At 40.9% G+C, this 21,860-nt stretch overlaps 1 protein-coding gene across 8 annotated transcripts in view; it reads right to left on the bottom strand.

The window, feature by feature from the left end:
* FOXP1 (forkhead box P1) overlaps window positions 1-21,860 on the bottom strand; it is a 502,464-nt gene that overhangs the window by 309,662 nt on the left and 170,942 nt on the right. For 5 of the 8 annotated variants that reach the window (XM_033424880.2, XM_049715807.1, XM_033424886.2 and 2 more), the window contains one exon: window positions 16,388-16,448. The exons of 2 other annotated variants lie outside the window; for them this stretch is intronic. The gene's annotated coding sequence lies outside the window, so the exon portion shown is untranslated. Of the gene's footprint in view, window positions 1-15,297; window positions 15,328-16,387; window positions 16,449-21,860 lie in introns of all 8 variants that reach the window. One more of the 8 variants, XM_049715808.1, reaches the window with a different exon arrangement.

The raw sequence follows: 21,860 nt of genomic DNA, 5'->3' as shown, positions 1-21,860 counted from the left end.
ATATAAGTTAGCAATTAAATACCCAGCCCCCTCCTTTTTTTTTTTTTTTTTTTTTTTTTGCGGTACGCGGGCCTCTCACTGTTGTGGCCTCTCCCGTTGCGGAGCACAGGCTCCGGACGCGCAGGCTCAGCGGCCATGGCTCACGGGCCCAGCCGCTCCGCGGCATGTGGGATCTTCCCAGACCGGGCCACGAACCCGTGTCCCCTGCATTGGCAGGCGGACTCTCAACCACTGCGCCAACAGGGAAGTCCCAGTCCCCTGCTTTCTTAAGTGTCTTACAAGCATTTAACAAAGATCACTGTTACTCTTGACAGATATACGAATCGATACTATCCTTCTAGAAAACAGTGTGGGAATAGATATAAAATTTTCAATATGTATCAATATCTATCAATCTATCTAAATTTTAAATATGCATACTTTTGAACCCAGCATTTCACGTTCTGGTACTTTGCCTTATGTCAGTGCTTCTCAACTGGGGTCATTCTGCCCCGCAGGGGGACACATGGCAACGTCCAGGGATGTTTTTGGTTGTCATGCATGGGGGTGGGACGGGGGGGGGGGGGACAGACGTGCTGCTGACATCTAGTGAGTCGAGGTCAGGAAAGCCACTAAACATCGCACAATCTATAGCACAGTCACCCACAACAAAGAATCGTCCAGACCAAAACGTCTACAGTCCTCCAGCTGAGAAGCCCTACCCTAAGGAAAGAATCAGATGGGCTTGCAAAGATGAATACACAAGCCTGTTCATCAGCATTACTGTGTACGACTTTGTACAACCAACAAAGTGGAATAAACTGTGACTTACCGGCACACAGTTATAAGGTAATAATAATGCTGCCATATATCAACTGCTACACAAAGATATTGACAACATATTTTTATATTTAAAAAAACAGGGAAAATGTAGCATCATCCTGTTAAAACTATGATATTCCTACACCCAACTACCGGAGAGAAATATAACGTGAGCCACAAATGTAATTTAAACATTTCTAGTAGGTACATTTCATAAGCAAAGTGGAGCAAATTAATTTTACTAGTATATTTTATTTAATCCAATATATCTAAAATATTATCATTTCAATCTATAATCAATCTCTAAACTTAAGAGATATCTTACAGTCTCTTTTCTCAAAAGCTGGTGTGGCTTTGACACTTCCAGCGCATGTCAATTCAGACTAGCCGCATTTCAACTGCTCAAGACCTGCTGGTGGCAACCGGTTATCATACTGGACAGCACAGGTGTGTTCAGTAACAGACGGGTAAGGAGAGAGATGTTTAGAAGTACTGTCTCCAAAATGGTCCAAGTCATGATCCTGGGGGCAGAGAATGTGCAGTAATGTTTACTTCCTCACTTCTGTTTTTCTTACTGTTTGCTTTCATGAGAATTACCATGTATAAGTACAGAAAAATCAACCTGTTTGGCGTTTGAAGGAACAGAGAGAGAACTGCTTGTCGGGCTTCATGAACATGAAGCAGCCCTTGTGATGATCTCCCCCATCCTTGTTGAAAACGACGGATGCTGGAGCTTTCAGAGGAAGGGCTTGCCGCCACCTGCCCTGTATGCAGGTGTATGCACGTGCACACACGCACGCACACACGTGTACACCTTGGCACAGTGGGGGTCAAGGTCATTCCAGCCAGGTGTATCCCAAAGAGCCAACCCTCTGCTCCCTCAAAACATATGTAAGTAGTGGGAAAGTTCACTTTCTCCCACATGGCTATGAATTCCTGCTCCCTGCCCTGTGCACTCCCTTCCCTCCCTCCCTCCCTCTCTCAGCCTCTGTCTCTCTCTCTATCCCTGGCCTTGGACACAGTAAACACTCAGTGCAGTGCTGGGGGCGCGACCTAAGTCCCATTTAACGCAGTCTCCACGTGTAAGAGCTACAGTAAAACCACGCCCGAGCCCAAGAATCCCACGCACAGCCCTGGAAAACCTGTTCACACTATTTCGGTCACAAGCTTTAGGTTTCGAAAAGCTGTGGGTCCCAGATCTCTCCATGTGAACTCAGGAACATCTGGGTGTCCATGGCCTGGACTCCTACGATTGTAGCACTCAGACTGAAGATGCAGTGTAGCCGAGAGGCTGCTTCAAACTGGCAAAAATAAGCCAGGTGGATCGCTCTGGGTGGGCCCACTCCTTACCTGTGGGTGCCAGATGGGTGATGAGAAGGAGAAGAAGATGATTTAGAAATATAATGTTATTCTGTACTTAGCATCTTAAAAGTTTTTGTTTTGGTTTTCTCTTTGGGGCCGGGGGAAAGCCTATTTCATTCCTATTCCCACTAGGCTCCCTGATAAAAATAGCCACTTAAAAATATTTTAATTACCTTTAAAATGAATCAGTAGTAAAAATCATGAACATACTTAAAAACCTACTGCATTCCATGCACTGTGCTACCAATAAAAAGAGCAGACAATATTGAACACTTGCTATATAGGAAGCATTGCCCTAAGCACGTTTGGCTTGGAATAACTCAGTTAATCTTCCAACTATCTCAAAGGGGAGGTACTAGTTTAGTCCCTAGTTTTTGAGATAAAGAAAAAAGCCTTGGAGAGTTCCAGTTACTTCCTCAACATCGCCAAGCTGAAAAGTAGCAGGACAGGGCCTCCAAGGCAGAACTCTAAACCGGAACACGTGACCACACTGTTCTTTCTGTGATCTTCACAGCACACCGATGAGACGGGGTCTTTCACTGTCCCCGTGTCACAGATGGGGACCACTGAGTGAGCAAGTCAAAAGCAGGCCCTAGGATGGACACATCCGAACTCAGACGCAGCCTCCCCCAAACCACGCCCTCTCTGGTGGAGGGCAGGACACACTGGTCCAAAACAAGGAGCTACCCCTTCCTCACTTCGGCATCAGAAATGTTTATTTTTCCATTAGAAACCGGTCGTGTTTTGAAACGGTGGTGATAGGAACCAGGTAAATACACAGACAGGAGTACGGTTTCCAAGCGCATTCCGGGGAGTGGGGAAAGCCAGTGAAGGGGGGGGGGGGCCCAGGGTGGTCCTGGCCTGGGGGCCTGCTTGCCCTCCATCAGCGCCGAGCGCGGGAAATCTCGGAGAGGACAGAGAAAGCCCGAGGAAGTGCCCTTTCCACAGATATATGTGTGTACTGATTTTTAATCCTTAGATTCAGGGTTGATGAGAATCAGCTGGTTGGGCTTAGAGGCTAACAGCAAACACCCGGGGCGGGGGAGTGCGACTGCCAGTGCCCTCACTGCCTTTGGAGCTCAACCTTCAGCAACACCCCTACTAAACTGCTGGGAATCAGAGGAGCTCCCTGGAGCCCGAGGGGCTGTCCCCAGGGTCTTCTTGTTTAGCTGGACACAGCCCTGCTTCTCTCGAAGCTTCTGGAACCCAGCTGGAAGATACTAGCTCACTGGGTAAAGAGGCTAAAAGAAATGGAGAGAAACTTCCCAGGCTGGGGAGCACAGGCCCTATCCCGCGGATGATAAGGAGACCAGAGATGGGATCTGCGGACTCTCAACCACTGCGCCACCAGGGAAGCCCCTGAACACTGTTTTTTGTTTGTTTGTTTTGTTTTTAAATTTGAGATGCCGATGATAACAGAGACATATAAGATGAGCAGCAGCTAGTTGCTCTTATTGGGCTAAGTGCTTTACACAGCTCTGTCCTGTTTGTGCTCATCATAAGGCAATGAGGTACACAGCCACCTTATTTACAGAAGAGCTTCCCTTTTCTGGCTTACTAAATATTGCCTGCTGCCCCACACAGTGCCAGGAATAAGTAAGTACTCAATAATTATTTACTGAATAAAGGACTGAACTTAAAGCATCAAAGTTTTGGAAAAGCTTCTGAGCCCCAGATCTCTCCATGGGATTTCGGGAGCATCAGAATGCCACCAGCCTGGCCTTGCAGGGTTTTAGCCCTCAGATCTAAGCTGTAATGTAGCACCCAGCGAATTACTCTGTAAATTCTAGCAGAAGAGCCAATGGTCAAGCAACCTCCCCATAACAGGATCCCTTCTCTAGCTGCCCAGCACCTTGGACTCCCCCATCCCCACTCCTCGAAACACTTCCTGTTCCCGAAATTATGAAAACTTAAAAGAAGAAATATAAACAGCCTCAAGAAACAAAACTTCTGGACTTCATCTGTAACGAAAGAATTGAACAAGAAAAGAACAGACATACGCTTTTTTCTCTTCTATGATTTAAGTGATAACAAAAAATGATAAAACTTGGTGTTGGCAAAGTTGCAGTGAAATAAACATTCTCATTCAGTATTGGTAGAAGTATAAATTGGTGCATTTTGAAAAGTACACTGATAACATGTATGGAAAATCTATAAGGATTCCATCACTTTTCTTCTAGAAATTTCCCCCATAGAATATATCTAAAGAAATGGAAACTGATAAATGTTTGTGCACAGATATGCCTACTGCAACATATTATAGAAAAACTGGAAATGACTCCCACACTCAACACTGAAGAAGAGTTAATTAAATTTTATTATATCCAAAAAAATGATGTAGTATGCAGTCATTTGAGATATCTTTATGACATGAGAAAATGCTCACCATGTAATGTTAAATTTAAAAAATGGATACACAATTCTATATACTATATGACTACAATTTTGTTAAATATGTGTACATCCAACGAAAAAGGAACTGGAGAAACTATATGTTATCCCCAGGGTCTGGATTCTTGATTATTTTTACTTTTGTGTTTGGTCAACTTTTCTACAATTTCAAATTCCCTATAATGAGCTGGCTTTTACACTTGTAATCAGGAAAAAAAAAAAAAGAAGTTTACAAGAATTTCCTATTCTATGTTCTATTACTAATAACATTATAAGAACTAAACTAATGAAATTATATGACCCTTCAAGGTGACAATTCTATATTGGTCTTTATGTGTTTTGATCCCACATAAGGAAATAAAGAGAAGATGTCAACCCCATTCCAGAACGAGGGGGAGGAAGACTTCAGAGCTAAGCAGTTCCAATCAGGTAGACAGTGTACACCTCAAAAACAATGACCAACACACCTTATAATCCTTTTTTGTGTCTCAGTCCTTGGAAAAACACATGTCACAAGGGAGTGGCTCAATGGGGTTAATCAGTCAGATAAGGAGAGAGTGGACACCTAAATTCTCATGCTATGTACAATACTCAACTATTTAAAAAATGCACAGTGGTTGTCAACTGGCAGAAAGATTCTAACATTACACACATCTTCATTAAATATCCCTGTTAAGAAAAAATCAGGCTTCAGAGGAAGGACAGAGACAGGGAGAGAGAGGAAGGGAGGAGGAGGGATAAGGAGGAAGAGAAGAAAGAACAGAAGGCAGAAGAGGAGGAAGATGGAGAGAAAGGAGGAGGAGGGGGAAGGGGAAGGGGAGGGGGAGGGAGGCGAGGGAGGGAAAGTGAAAAGTGGGCATTTTCTGAATTAACATACTTAGATGCTGTTTTTCATATTTAATATTTTTAAACACTTGTAAATGGTGTAATTTCCCTTAACACAGCTGGAAAAAGGAGAGTGCGTTGGAAATGAAACTTAAGAAAGGGCGATCTACATAAAAAAATACATTTTGGTTTTCATCAGGTCTATTTTTCTTAAACAGTGAACTTTTTAATAGTGAAATTTTAACATTTCCACTTGTTTTTGATATTGTATCATAAAAGGAAGGAAGAGGTATATTAGAAGACAGAGAGAATCCCAAAACAGACAGCTACAATTACGCAGTGGCCAGGGGAACACCTTTTTCCTTTTCTGGGTCTGTTTCATCTTCAGTAACTTACAAGGAATTGACCAGAGAAGGCTAACATTCCTTGGTTCTCTCTGAAGTTATAAATCTAAGAATACTTCACTGAGTGGCCATTTGGGGATCTCAGTACTAGATAGGGGAATGTCCACAAAGGCCAGAGGTACACAGCTCAATTTTAAACACACCATGAACCTCCCAGGAACTCAATAAATACGCGTTGCCTAAACAATTAATGACAGTACCCCCTAAGGTGTGGCATGCAAGTAAACTTCAATTTTATACTTTAAAAGCGGTAAAGACATTTGAGTTTTCCAGAATAAACTGACCAAAACTCAACCAAAGCAAATTTTGGAGATGCAAATGCAGACAAAGTAAATTAATGGCTTGCTCTGGGAAAAGAGAAGGAGTGATGTTTGGGATAACGCAACAAAGAGAGGATGAATGGCTGTCCCTTTAAAGGACGCAAAGTTCCCTGCTCCCACGGTGGCCATCATTAGTAACTGGAGGGAATCAGAAGACCCATCCTTGCAGGAATAGATAATACAAGAATGGAAATCAGCAAGATACCCTAAAAATAAGACCGAGATACAACGGTGATAACATGGGAAAACACTCATGATATTTTAAGGGTAAAAGCAGGAAACAAAATAGTATATACAGTACAAGTAGTACATATAAACAAATCTATATATACAAAACACTGGCAGGATACAGATAAAATGTTGAACTATTTAGGTGAGGTCACCAGTGAAATTTTTCTTCCTACATTTTCATCCCCTTCTAATTTCTTTTAATGCCATTTTATCATGAAAAAAATTAAGAAGTACATTTATCATCTTCCACAAAGAGAGGATACTCTTACCTCACCCAATACCACCTTAATGGTATTTAGTATCTAAATAGTGACAATGCATGTTTTTCATTATTTTACCTACAATTTCCTAGGTGCTCAAAGATTTGGGATCAGCCTAGAAATCTCGAAAATGTTCAACTGTTTCAGAAGTTTTGAATGAGCCAGAGTCTTTGATGCTTAGTTAATTTGAAAGATGGATGAACCCATCAAAGACTACCTATATTAGTATAAGGTAAAGATGATAGACGCATGTGTGCTCAGGCACCAACTAGTACTTTACTCATCTAGAGATCAGGTTAACCACACCAAGCTGTGATGTACTTTAGATGATTAAACACAACGTATTTTAAGTTCGAGATGTAAATATACATCTCCTTTCACCCCTGCCTTTTATTTGTATTTAATATCTGAACCATCGGATTAGAGAATGAGTCGCATGGCGCAAAACGCACAGGATTCCATCAGGAAACAGTGAGTTTTTCTCTGATCACTTCCCACAGGCTGTCCTAGGACCTAAAGGTCAGAGCTAGACCCTGTCTGAGTGGGGCTGCAAGAGGTGGAGGCAGAGGTGATGATCTTAACAAATAAAGAGTGCCGAGCAGGCACTATTCCTGGAAAAATCATTCTAGATGCCTAATTTCCAAAAGCAGACAGGAGTGAGCCAGGAGTGAGATTCAACCATTTTTGACTCCTGTTAAGGTTATCAATGACGATCATGTTCAGAAACCCAGTGGTCAGTTCTTTGTCATCATTGCTTTTGACCTCTGCACAGCACTGTATACAAGTGCCAATGCTCTCCTCCTTTAAACAATGTCCTCAATGGGGTTCTGGTTCTCTGGAGTCCCGGAGTTTTCCTCCCATCTTTGACCTCTCCTCCGTGTCTCATGCTCAAACCTCTTAATGGCGTTGGCTTCAGAACCCACATCCTGGAGCCCTTCTCTTCTTTATCGACACCACTGTCCCCCACCTTGCTGAGCTCACCTAGGTTCACGCCTTTACTGACACTTAGACATTCTTATAAAGCCTCAACGTATAGCCCTAGCTAAGACATTTATAGACCCACATATCCAAATGCCCACTTGATATCTCACTGAGTGAGAAATAAGCGACTCCAACCTCACATGTCTACAGCTATACTCCTGGTATCCCCTGCTTCCCCTGTCCACTCTCGACAAAGATGCTTGGCTGGACCAAACTTGACTCAGGCTTCTGAACCCATCTGTGTGCTTCCTTGTAAAGCGCAGTTTTAGCAAGAACCCTGCTCAGTCAGTTTAACCAGAACTCTCTCACCTTTGATATCTGATCACCCTTGATATCTGATTGGGTTCCTCACTCTCCACCATCCTCCAGGTGATGTCGAGTCACCCTAGCTTATCTGCAGCAAGAATCTTGTTAGATCAGTTTAGCCAGAATCCCCCCTTACTCCCGATGTTTCCTTCCAGAAACTGTCCATCTACTGACACACCCCCCCCCCCGCAGCTTCTTGGCTATAAATTCTCACTTGCCCATGCTGTATCTGGAGGTGAGGTCAGTCTCTTCTTCCTCCTATAAAACCTCACTGCAGCGTTCCCTACACCTATCGGGAAGGTCCCGAATAAAGAAGGCACTACCGTCTTTAACGAGGGAAATTAAGTAATTTTTTCCTTTAACACCCCCAAACCTGTTCCCCCACAGGCTTCCATATTTTGGTTAGTGGCAGCCCCATCCTTCCCGCAGCTGCTTAAACTGAAAATCCTCAGTCTTCTATCTGACTTCTTTCTTTCTAACCACAATCAATCCATCAGTTGATACCACCCCATCACACGAGACAAAAATCTTCGGAGTAATCCTTGATGCAACTGTTTTCAAACTTCACATCCATTCCACCAGGACATCCCTGGATTCTACCTACAGATCAATTCAAAATATAACTACCAAACTAAACCTGTTAGAGTTTCATAAATCCCCTGCCACCTCTACTGCCATACTGATCCTGGCCGTCACCCTGTCTCACTGAGAATTATCACAGCGGACTCCTAACACGTCTTCTTGCCTATCATCTCACCCACCCACCGTCTACTTTCAGAACAGCTTCCAGGGATTCCCTGGTGGTGCAGTGGTTAGGAATCCGCCTGCCAATGCAGGGGACACGGGTTCGAGTCCTGGTCCGGAAAGATTCCACGTGCCGTGGAGCAACTAGGCCACAACTACTGAGCCTGCGCTCTAGAGCCCACAAGCCACAGCCACTGAAGCCTGTGTGCCCTGGAGCCCGCGTGCTGCAACTACTGAAGCCTGCGCGCCTAGAGGCCGTGCTCCGCAACAAGAGAAGCTACTGCAATGAGAAGCCCGCGCACCGCAAAGAAGAGTAGCCCCCGCTCGCCACAACTAGAGAAAGCCCATGTACAGCAACGAAGACCCAACACAACCAAAAATAAAAATAAATAAATAAATAAAATAAATTTATTTTAAAAAAAAAAACCCACTTCCAGAGTGATCCATTTAAAGCGTGACTCACATCTTGTCCCATCTCAAAGCCTATCCACGGCTCTCTACTTCACTAAGAGATTAAGAGTCCCGTGAGCCTTAACGCCCTATTAGGTCTGGCCCTGTTGCTTCTTGTCCTTGTCCCCCACTACTCTCCTCCTTGGATGACTTTGGTTTGGCCATAGTGGCCAACGTACTCTTTTGAGAACATGCCTTGTCTTTGCTCAAATGCCTGTGCTTCAGTTAGACTTACCCTATTTACAGTTGCAATCCCCTTCCCTCTGGCAACTGGACCTCCCTTATCCGCCTATATTTTCTCCACCACACCTGTCACCTCGTATTTATTTATTATGTTCCCCTACCTGTCCACACCCCCTAGAGCCATAAGCAGAGGCCTTGTCGCTGTGTCATTCACTGCTCTATTCCCCATCAGCTTGAGCAAAACTGCCCAACAGAAATACAATGCCTGCCACACAGGTAATTGTAACCATACTGGAGAAAGTCAAAAGAAACCGTGAAATTAATTTTAATATTTTACTTAATCCAATGTATCTAAACTATGCTCATTTTAATGTGTAATCAATAAAGAAGAGTTATTCAAATATTTCACATTCTTTTTTCCATACAAACTCCTTGAAAGGCTTTGTGGATTTTAAGCTTACAGCGTGTAAGTTTAGGCTAACCACATTTCAAGGGCTCAGTAGCTACATGTGGCCAGTGGTTTCAATATTAGACAGTGCAGCTCTATTCTACTCTATTTTTTTTCTGCTCTATTGTATACTTATTCTATTTTTCTTTTTAATTCTTGGGCACAGCCCACTGAATTGATTTCCCAACCCACAAATGGGTCCCAAAGTGGCCTGTGAAAATCACTGCTCTAAATAAACTTTAAAGAATGTCATGTGTAATGAATGGATTTTAGGACACTTCCTTTGGCCTCCAGCGACTGCTCATGATACTTTAAAAGAGAAATTGACTTCCAGAAAAGAGCCGGCTGGAGGAAAGGGTGAGGAAGTGAATATCCATGCCAGTCCATGAACCGAAATCATCAAAGTCCATATCCAATGATGCAAGATATTTTTAATTAAAAGGTAATTTTATTTATTTTTTACTTTATTTTATTTTATTTTATTTTGCGGTACACGGGCCTCTCACTGCTGTGGCCTCCCCCGTTGCGGAGCACAGGCTCCGGACGCGCAGGCTCAGCGGCCATGGCTCACGGGCCCAGCCGCCCTGCGGCATGTGGGATCTTCCCGGACCGGGGCACAAACCCGTGTCCCCTGCATCGGCAGGCGGACTCTCAACCACTGCGCCACCAGGGAAGCCCAATTAAAAGGTAATTTTAAATAACTCACTCCACTGTCAGATGATTAACAAAACATCTAACTACCTGTAATAATATACCATATACATGCTAATATACAACATACAAGGGAAAGTCTGCATAACCTTCACACTTCAAAAAGAGTGCATCTGAACAGAGCACAAATACTTCAAGTTTTTCATTTTTCTCCCCCTCACTCTCAACCCATGCAAAGGCCGTGGAAGTACAATAGTTCAGATCAAGAACAGAGAAGTACAAACTTAAATGATTAATTTCATTTTCCGTTTATGAAAGTCCTACTCACCAGCAGACTTTTAAAAAGACACCATCAACTTCAAATCCAAACTCAGCCCTGGGCAGAAGGTGTCAACTTCTAAAACAGACTCAAAATAAGGATTCTACCATTGATATACCATTTCCTCCTTTAAGGTCCTGGATGTTACTAGATACATTAGAAAGCATGTACTCGAGGTTACCACAGGTGTGCTACCCTAAACAGGGTTTTGTTTTTATACATTTTTGAGCTTCAGATTTTCTCTGAGATATTTGAATTGCCAAAGCAAGGCAATACTTCCTACATCTCTGATAAGCTGTTAGGTTTTCACCTAAGCTGAGAACTTCTTCCGAAGATGCTCAAGGTAGGCAGTTTCGATATCTGTGCCCCTGGCAGATGAAAGAGCAAAAGCGTCATTTAAAAAACATGACTAGAACCATGTGTTATTTGTATTTGTACCGTTCGCTGTGAAAAATATGGCTACTTGATAACTGTTGCAAATGTTGTCTTCACTAGAAAACTCGCCTTCATGTACATTTCAACAAGTGACTTCTGCTTGAAAAAGAACTCTATTGAGCATATTTCTCTGGAAATCAATATTTAAAATTTATTTTCTTTGAAACGAACATTCAAGAGAGACAGCTCTTGTTTACAGAGTTACTGAGTTTAGCATTATGGCTAACAATGTTTAAAAACAGCTAACTTAAAATGCAAACATTTAAATTCTGAAGTTTAACTGTTGGGAGGCCAAGTCTATTTCTATGGAAATATAAACAGCATGAAAACAGTAATTTTCCCCCCAATGCCATCCCTTGTGAGAATATTTCAGGCCACCATTTGGCTGGATTTAGGAGTAAGAACTCATACAACTCTGAGGTTGTAGGACAGTTAAAAATTTAAATGCTTTGAAGGAACCTGGAAGACATTATGCTAAGGGAAAGCAGTCAGTCACAAAAGACCACATATTGTATGATTCCATTTATGTGAAATATCCAGAAAAGGTAAAACTCTACAGACAGAAAGTAGATTTGTTGTTGCCTGGGGCTGGGTTGAGGGGATTAACTGCTAGTTGGTATGGGGTCTCTCTCTGAGGTGATGAAAATGTTCTAAAACTAGATTGTGATGATGGTTACAAACTCTGTGAATATACTAGAAACCACTGAACAGTACACTTCAAATGAGTGAACTGTAATGTGTGTGAATTATATCTCAATAAAGCTATTAACAAAAAATTAACACGCCTAATAACATTCACAACCACACTGGCATGAAAGATACAAGGAAATCAAGTTAGTCTAACTTAGCTTTCCGATAATAATAAAATACATAAATTCCTGACACTCTGGTCTCCGTGTTAGAGAACACTTTCTCATAGCAACCAATATTTGCCCTTGCGAATACCTGTCACCGTCAGCCATAATGTCTGTCTTCCCCTTTACAACATAAACTCCAGGAGGACAGAGACGGTATCCTGCTTATGCAGTGCTATAATCCTAGCACCTAGCACACAGTCATCAATAAATACCTGCAGTAAGAATTAACGTATGTACACATGTCGTATGTACATCTGTATGTACGTATGAGTGAATGAAATTACTGGACTGAGGCATTTCAACCAATCAAGTTGCTTGTGTCCTAACTGTCGCCTGAAATCTGTTCTCCAATTCTCCCATGCTCCTGGCTACCCAGCGAGAGACATTTCCCAGCAGTCCTTGCAGCTTCTTGTGAAATGATCATAATCTTACCAATTAAACGTCAATGGATGTGATGTGTGCAATTTTTAAATCATTTGCTTCAAAGAAAATTGCTTGCCTTGGACTTCACTGTATTTCAACCATGTAGATAAGGACAAAGGCCCAAAGCAGAGAAGCACAAAAGAGAAAAGAACCCATCCAGTCAAGCCAGACGGGCCAGATTATTAGATGAGACAGGGAAGTAAACTTCTATTTGATTTAAAGCCATTGTATGTTGGAGTCTTTATGTTATATCAGCCTAGTCTTAACTCTGAGTGTTACAACCCAGGCATGGGTATATGAGTATGAAGGGGGGGCAGGATGGAATTCAACGCTTAACTAAACTGACTAGTCGTTTCAGCCAACGTGGTCAGCTGGTATCACTCTTTCCCAGTGTCTTTATAACAACTTCATGAATAGGCAAATAATTCAAATGCTTAATGCTATAAAGAGGTCATTTTGAATGGATTTCACTCGGAATATCGCTGTCACTAAGTAAACACTTGAATCGCGTAAACATACACTTTCAAAAGAACCAATGAATACATTTAAAATGGCTGGATGGCTATTTTTAACTTTGTTCGTAACCAAGAAATCATTTGTAATATGTAAGACACGATGAGTGAAGTCTATAAAGATGCCGTATCGCTCCTTAATCCAACAAAAAAATAGCTCAAATTGGGGGTGGAAGAAAAGCTGCAATGATCACCCTTCCTTTTAGATTGTTTTTAACTTTCTCATTAACAAGCTGACTATGAAACTGAAGCAACACAAAAAATGAAGTTTGAAGATGACCAGTATTTAAAGAGTAACCATTTAACTGTAATCTATATGAGCTTCATGATCATCATCAATTAACTCCCACTGTCATTCAGAACTGAATCCAAGACAATGCATTTCACAAACTGGATTTGAAGTTTTAGCAAAAACCTGTGTGGGTGAATTGCAAATGTTTGGGGGAAGCAGGGGGAAAAAATGACACAGAAACCTATATGTTAAACCACCAAACCACGGCAGCCATGATAGAATGGCATCAATATAATTGTGACCAGAGCAAGTTGTCCTTTTAGCTCCAGTCTTGATATTTCACATGACCTTGGATAAGTTACTAATGTGACCAGTTTCCCAGTTTGTAAAGTGGGGATTATAATAATTACCGGCTACCTCTCAGGGGTGCCAGCAACCAGACCCATTTTGTAAAGCGCTCATATCTACTTGGAAGAAATTGTTCGATCACTACCAAGTATGATGAGTGTTATTTACGATCTTTCAGACCTCTGAAGCTAACTTGGAAAAATGTCTTCATCTGCTTTTCTGAATTTTCCTGGCCACTTTTATGCACATAACCAGTTGTTCCCAGAGTGCCACTGTAGGCACATTTATTTGCACTTATGCTGACTGTTAATGAGTCCCAGATTTCGAATTTGGGCATGCCACTGACTGAGGAGCTCCTGCTATCTGAAATCTCTATCCTTTGAGTAGTGTGTAAGATGGTGCTGGTCTCTTGACCAGCACTGGACAGCACAGTATCTTTGTTTAAGGTTTGTTCACTGGGAAGAAACACTAAGCATTCTATCCATTTTATAAATTTTTTTAGATTTTATATTTTTAACAAATCTTTTTTTCCTTCATGTATAAGAGGTCAAGATATGTAAGGATTAGTTTTTGAAGGATCCTTGAGCTTGTTAAAAGGTAAAAGAGTACATGTAAGTTATTATTTATTTCTCTATATATGTTATTTCTAAAAAAAACACAAAAGGGAGCCAAAACACAAATGGAATTGATATTGTAGAAGAAAAACAGTTAATAATATGTTAATTGGGAGTAGGAAAAATGAAGTTGACTTAAAAGCAGAATATCAACAACAAAAAGTTGAAGTTAAAAAATACTACTAAGCTTAAGCAAAAACTCTTACTCTGAGATTCCTAGCAGTCAAGACAAAAAGAAAAATTAGATGAATTCGTTGTTCAGCTTCCTTTGTTTTATGAAAGGAGGCATCAGGATGACAAAATTTTTCTGTTCTCCTTAAATTTGACAAAGGTTTCCTGATTTGCAGGATACTGTATAATACACCATGTTCTTGACAGTAATTATAAAAAAGCTTGTTTTTTCCTCCGCATGGACTACTTTTCCTAGTCAACTAATGACAAATTCCTGAAAACTTTTTTTTCCCCAAACTTGCCCTTGACTCATGATATCTTTAACCTTGAACAGTATCATGGAATTGGGAAAAATCATACTGCACAAATGCAAACATTTTCACGTCATGGGTGTAAGCAAGGTCATCATAATGACATCAGTCAGGAGAGGAATAATTTATGCTTACAGGTGATTCCAAATAAAACAGTGACAACCTACTCATTAAGCCCATTTTTTGGAGCTGGAGCGATAGTTCATCTTTTCAACCACTTTTCCAGCTTTGTTTCATCCCAGTTTTTAGCTGCACCAGAAACCTTTGCTAACAGCACAAAATGAGTTCAGCACCTGGCATGGCTTTCAATGAGGAACACCTTGGACTGAGATCTTGCAGGGATCACAGAGACCAGAACACACAACATGCAGCTGACTAACCGTGGCAGAGACAAAATGCCCACAAAACAGGAAATACTGACTGGACAGCCTTTTAAGAAGGCGGCTGCAGAGCCCTGAAGTAGACTAAAACTGAGAAACTGGGAAGTGCTTTGCCAGAAATCATGCTAGGTAGGACCTGAGAGCCCCAATGACTGGTTGCAATCAACCCGTTCCATGCCAGAACATCTGAAAGGTAACATATCCTCTTTGGGGGACAACTAGGTGCTTCCCACACGGTTTAATTTAAACAACAAAGATAGTGAAATGAGGAAAGTTGGTTGGATTTTTGGAGCCCAAATCAAATGTGCCAGAATGCAACTGGAAAAACAAATCCCTACCTTGATAATGCCTTCTAGAACCCCCAAACCCTGGGTGAGATTAAAAACAAAACCGATCTAAGAATCTTCATATTATCAAAGTTTCACAAAAAAAACCTTGCTCAACTGAAGAATGAGAAGTCTGTATCTTACAAATTCATAAACTCTAATTTGGTAAGATCTGAGCAAAGGCTTTGCGTCGTAACCAGGCTGGCAAGTAAGTGTTTCAAAGCAGACACAGATCTATCTACTCAATCAAATGGAAACACCATTGGCCAAGATTCAAAAGTAAAATGAAGACGCTTGCTCCTCGAGAAACATCACACTTGAAAGTGACCTGCAAGATGAACCTGAGGGAGGCGACCTCTGCCCTCACCGGAGAGATACTTTGGGAATTAAAAAAAAAAAAAAAATGTAGCCTCCAGAACCATTTTAACCAGAGTGCTTTCTTTGCCCCTGCTCCCAGAAGTGAGTTTGAGAAAATTTAACTTAGCTTTAATTCATCAAGCTACACTAGTCTCTATGAAAACTTCTAATTTTAAAATCAAGTACTCATTTGATTTTCAAGCAAGGTCAAGAGAACAAGGCAGATGAGCGCTGACATCACAGGGACATGCCCCACGCCACACGGCAGTGACATCAACGCGGCGTGTTGCTATGGTGCCTGACGATTAATTTCTGAAAGAAGGGATCATAAACCAGCCAGATGAACATCCATCGGATGACACCACTTCAGCACAGAAGACGGACATGCGTTGCTCCTGTTTGCAGCAAGTTAATTTTATGAATCACCACTTTTGTGATGTGAATATTCCTTTCTAACTTTAAACCTACCAAGTCAACAACCAAAAAAAAAAAAAAAAAATTCGACTTCCACAAACAGGGGGAAAGTGATAATATGGGGGGGGCGGAAAATGTGACTATCTGAACCATTTGTTAAGAGCAATCTTTTCGTTAAAGGCCTCCGAAAATATGCTACATGCATACTGACACACAAATAAATACATGTATATTTGATAATTATGTAGATCCGAAAAGAACTGAATTAAGATGCCTAGAAGTTGGTAGAGAGAGTCCTACACGTAATTCCACTAATCATATGTGCATTTACCTTTTTTGGCTTCTGTAAAGCAATCTTCTGTTATAGTCACCTCAAAAGGTCACTTCTTACCCTGAAAACAAAAGAGAATATCAAAATCTGAATGTCAAGACAAAGTAGCAACCACCTATTTGCCTGGGAGAGATGCAAGAAAACCAACCAAAGAACTCAATTCTATTTAATGGCAAAAGACTCTCAGTTAATAAAAACCAGTGTCAAGACCTCCACTTACTGGACCATGTGCCTTTGAGCTCTTCAAGACTATAACAACAACTTGGACGGAAAAAGTCAAGATGAAGCGTTTCACATTTTGCCTTTGAACTTTTTCTCATCTTGTTGTCTGTCAATTTATTTCATTTGGAATAACATGTGAGTCATAGGCCTTTGTTTTTGGAAACCAGACTGCTACTTGAACGTGTCTTTGTTTGGTTAACATCCACGACATCTCTAATTTCATTAAAGCAGAGGCTTATTTTTTTCCCCCTTTGCAAGAGTGTTAGTTCTTATACACAAGATGCTTTATGCCACTCTGGACCTTTCAAAATGAATAAAAGCACCACAATTTTCAGCTTGCGGAGGGGTGGGGGGGTTCATCGGTGGGTGAAAGCTGTTCACACAATGTTTTCCACTTAGCATACTTTCTACCAGACCTACTAAGTTCAATAAAAATGGCTCGTGTCAGATGAAATCAACAACCGAAATCAAGCTTCCTAAAACACAAAGGAAGCACGGTGCGCATCTAACTCCTGCATCTGCATACTCCCTTATGCAAAACAGTGTATAATCCTTTAAGAAACATTACAAGCTGCCTCTCTCTGCCCATGTAACTGGGATCAACATATGGCACAAGTGAAAAGAAAAACATTTGTTTATTAATTTAGATCAAGTAACCAACAGGGTACAGGATTCATTCCACATCGATTGACCAGATGCTCATATATACATATACTTTCTTAAGATGGTGAAGTCATACCATCTTATTACTAAAACGTTAATATCCTTTTGCTTACCCTTCAGAACAATATGTCATGAAGTGGTTTAAATTTGATACAGAATATATCTCTGCTCATCCCTCGGCTGTTGGCCCTGAATGTGGAAAGGCAAACATCACTGACAAGAGTTAAATCTTATTTCACTAGGGCTAGAAATTTGAAAGTGGTACTTTGGTGTGTACTATCTTTGAGGAATTGATCGGAGGCCAATTTATGACATTTCCACAAGCAAGTGTATGCAGATTCTTGCCATTAAGATTGGGAAAAAATGCAGGCTCTGAGTGAAATCATAATTTTCATGTTTACTGTAAGAGGAAATTGGAGGTTTTCACCATAAATGTTCACCATTTGGGTGGGGGAAAACCCTAGCTCTGGGACTTGAAATTACTGTTTTGCAACCTGCCCCAAACCTTTTTGTTTTGACACAAAACAATTCAAATCGAAAATGAAAATCGTGTGCTTTACTGCTGAGGTGTGTCGCCAGGGATTGGTTTCTCCAGCGCTGAGAACTTGGTTAGAGCGCAAATGGTGATAAGAAAACAGAGCTGTGATGGTCGGGTCCTCGAGGTAATGCTGAGATCTACAGAGCAGCCCCGCCCCACCCCAATAAGAAGAGCTCATGAGACACGAGGCTCGGCAACCGTCTCACACAACAGAAATTTCCATCTCCACCACTCATCCAATCTTAAATGGAAAGTAAGTGAACTCTGGCAGACCCTACTCAATTCGGGGCAAGAACGCCCTTTCTCCCTCCTTTTCACTTGAGATGTTTTCTAACGTGTGCACTCTAAGCTAATTTTCATTTTTATCTATTGAGTTGCATCTATTTTTGCATTTTTGGCAGTCAGGTCTGTAGTATCAGACTTTGCAATGCAGATAAGATTGCACTGCAAAGATCATATAGGCCTGGCAAACAATTGCACCTTATTAAAATTTAATGTTTGTAAAAAACAAACAAACAAAAAAAGCTGCCGAAAATGCTTACTTTGAATAAAGTTATCTCTAGTGTTGTATTCAAACCTGCAGAACATTTCCAGGTAAGTACTGCGTCTGTTTCTCTACTCACCTATAGCTACCTAGAACAGTAGGTAAGTGAACATAGAGCAAAAGTATAAGCTGGTTCCCCCTCACGGATTTTATAAGCGTAATTTTTCCCTGGAGGAAAAAAAATTAATAATAACAATATTATACAATTGACCCTCCAACTTATAATCACTAAAGCAATACAAATTTGGCTACATTTAATTTTTACTTAGACATAAAAAATTGGCAGTGGGATACAAACCCTATTTTTTTCCATTTTGAAGTTCCATAAATTTTAATGCAAATGTACATTTGACCACTCATTAATTTATTTCTGTTGATTTTAGTTTTTAGTATACATTAGCAAAGTAATCTAAAAGATATTTTTCCAGCTTTGCTGAGAAAAGATTAATAGTTCAACAGCTGTTTGCCATCATACTAAATTAAATGAAATGTGTCAATATAATAGACAAGAAAATTAGGGAGTAGTTCTGGGGCCTGAGTCTGCCTCATTACTAGCCTACAAGAGTCAGAAATCAACAACTAGGAGAAAAATCTGCATTTCATTTTTTTCCAGAGCATAAAACCTCCATTTCCAAAACTGCTATTAAAAACAAAACAAAACAAAACACTTCACCTTATCAAATATATCAACTACATACCTGTATGCTTACTGGCAGCACAAGCACCAAAACTAAAAATTAAACAATTATGTAACGCTTTTAAGTTAAAAAGAAAAAGAAAAATATTGCCCTGCAGCCCCCTTGTCTCCTCTTAGAAAAAATGCAGGCACCAAATGAGTTTCTTTTTTTTTTTTCTTTTTCTCTCTGTCTTAAGTTTCCTATTGGTTTTAGGTTTTTAAAGGTGAGCCAGGGATACGGTAAACAGAAATTACTTATTTTCCTTGATGTCATTCTCTGTACAATTAAGATCCTGTGAACACCAGAAACTGTTCTGAGTGTGGCCTCTTAACTATTGTTTGCGATAATGTTATTTACCTAAAGCTATTTGTTGACCATAAAGACCTTGACCACGACGTTACTCTTCAGCTGAGATCCCTAGGTTAGGAGACTAATGTACCTTCCTCTTCTCCTCTGTCTCCCCAGTTCCCCCTATTCCCCATTAGGAATTTCACTCTCTAGACCCCTTAGGTTACTACAATGCTTCAATTTCATACTTTCTATCAGTATATTTGCCCTTAATTTCACCAGTGTGATCCTGCCAGTTGGTATGGCCTAGCTGGAAACGAGGTGCAGGTAAAACGTGGAGGTGTATTTTATTTCACAAGAAGAAAAATGAACAATATATGCTCTCTTTTTTTGCCATTAAAAATATTTCTCTCTATTCTTTCATGGCAGCTCAAGGAAATGATCTGCATCAGGATTTCAGCATTATATTTCATTTTGTACAAGTATACAAGAGACTGTGAAGGACAGCCACCTTATTTCATTGCAACCTTCAGTCCAACGAATGCTGGCTGAGAACCTACTGTGTGTCAGTGTCCCTGGGATGCGAGGATGATGAACGCCAGCTCCTGCGCCATGACGAAGGTGGCAGTTAGGAGTTTCATCTCTGGCTAGAGCAACCCTTCTCTCGAAGTCCAGAACCGGGGTTCAAACTTCCCATCCTCCCAAATATCCCCATCAAATGACATATACTTCATGTGAGAAAACAGAAAATCTCAAAGGGCCAATTTCCAAGAGATGGCTGTCTCTTTAAACCTGTGAATCTTAACTCATGTGGCTTTTCTGTTTTGTTTTTCAAAGATGTCCTAGAAAAACAAAACTATCTTCAACACAAACTCGACTAGCTGAGAAATGATAATACAAGGGTCACTTCATTTTCTTGCACTCAAGACAAGAAAATCCACTTAGAAATCAACCTTCTTTTTTTTTTCTTTCCCTCGGCTCTAATAACTTCAAATACTGAGTCAGGCTTACAATAAGAAAGAGGAAGGAGAGAGGGAAGGAAGTGAGAAAAGAAGGAAGAAAAGAAGGAAAGACACAGGGAGAGTACACGGGGCGGGGGTGGGGGGGGAAGGAAAAGGAAGTAAATTAGAAAGAAAAAGAAAAGGAAAACTATTGTGTCGAGCAGGTCTCTGGGACCAGAGGCGACCCTGGCCATCACCCAGGTTTGCTGGTTTACAAGGGGCCACATCTCCTTTACTTCTCTTTATCAAAGAAAAATCTACCACAGGGGATCCGTCACTGCCCCTACGTCCCCCTCCTATTGCTGCGAGGAACATTTTACTTCCCTTCTCCCCACCCTCTGGGACCGTCAACTAAATCAGAGGACCTAACTTGGGGTCCGTTCTAGTAAGAAGAATCTGAACTACTCTACATGAAGCAAACCCCATGGTACAGGCAAAACCTGGCCGAGGCTTTGCCTGTGGAAGTACTTCAGGCCCCCCGCAACTCCATGTTGGCCCATCTCATTTGGAAAACACCACTCTCTCTTACCTTAAAGGAAAGCAAAACCTTGGTCATGGTCCTGTGAAAATATTTTATAGGTATCCCTTAGCAGGCTTTAAATGTTGAAACTTAAAAACAATATTTGCTGTTTTCTCTTTGAAGCTCTAACAAAGCCTTTGTTTTAGATTTACGCGGAGTGTGTGCAACAAGAGTTAATAATCAAATCCATCCCAGCCCCCATAGATGTTAAACAAAAAGATAAAAGAAATGCAAATAGCTATTGTCATGGAAAGTTAAAGTACCTGTCTGTATTTTTAAGTGAAAACTATTATCTCTATCAATCAAAATTTAAGAATACAATAGCGCTAATCACAGAAGGTGCTCTGGCGGAGTTACTTTTCCTCATGAAAAAAAAAAGTATTCTTCCCCTTAAAAACCGAGCATAAAAGTCATATACTTACAATTAGACAGGGTATTTGTAATTTTATTATTAAAAACCTTCAGCGGCCTCACTGCTAACAAATGCTTCTAAGTCTCTAGACTGATTTGTACCTAAGAAGACCCAAGTCCCTACATATTTTAATAAGGTTGATGAAATTGGATTCACATCCTCACGGTTTCCGACCTGCGGGGGAACAGCACACTCTTCTGTTGAAAAGAGTCACTCAAACAGAGGCAACAGTTAACTGGCAATGAAAACTCCTTTCAGACCCTGGACACAATTCCTAGCCTCTGAAATATCTTTACATAGGGCATATCTTCCCTTGGATGGCTCATCCTTCTTAATTGTGGCCATTTAGTTTTGAATTTCTCACACGATTTCTACCATCATACCCCAGAATGATCAAAGTGCACAGCGTGTCAATTTCTCTAGGTCTCTCTCTTTTTTTTTTTTTAATTTCACTTTTAAAAAAGACTGGATTAAGACCCTGAACATCGTACTTTCTAAAGACAGTACAGGAACAAAAAATATCAAGACCCCGGATAGTAAAACCAACAGCGCAAGATTAAAATTCCTAGAGTAAACAGTGAAGCCAGGATGCCATTATGCAGGCTGAG

This window comes from Orcinus orca, chromosome 10 (assembly GCF_937001465.1).
Source record: "Orcinus orca chromosome 10, mOrcOrc1.1, whole genome shotgun sequence".
Lineage (NCBI taxonomy): Eukaryota > Metazoa > Chordata > Mammalia > Artiodactyla > Delphinidae > Orcinus > Orcinus orca.
Note: the sequence above shows the minus strand (reverse complement) of the source record. Positions and strands in the feature narration are given on the sequence as shown.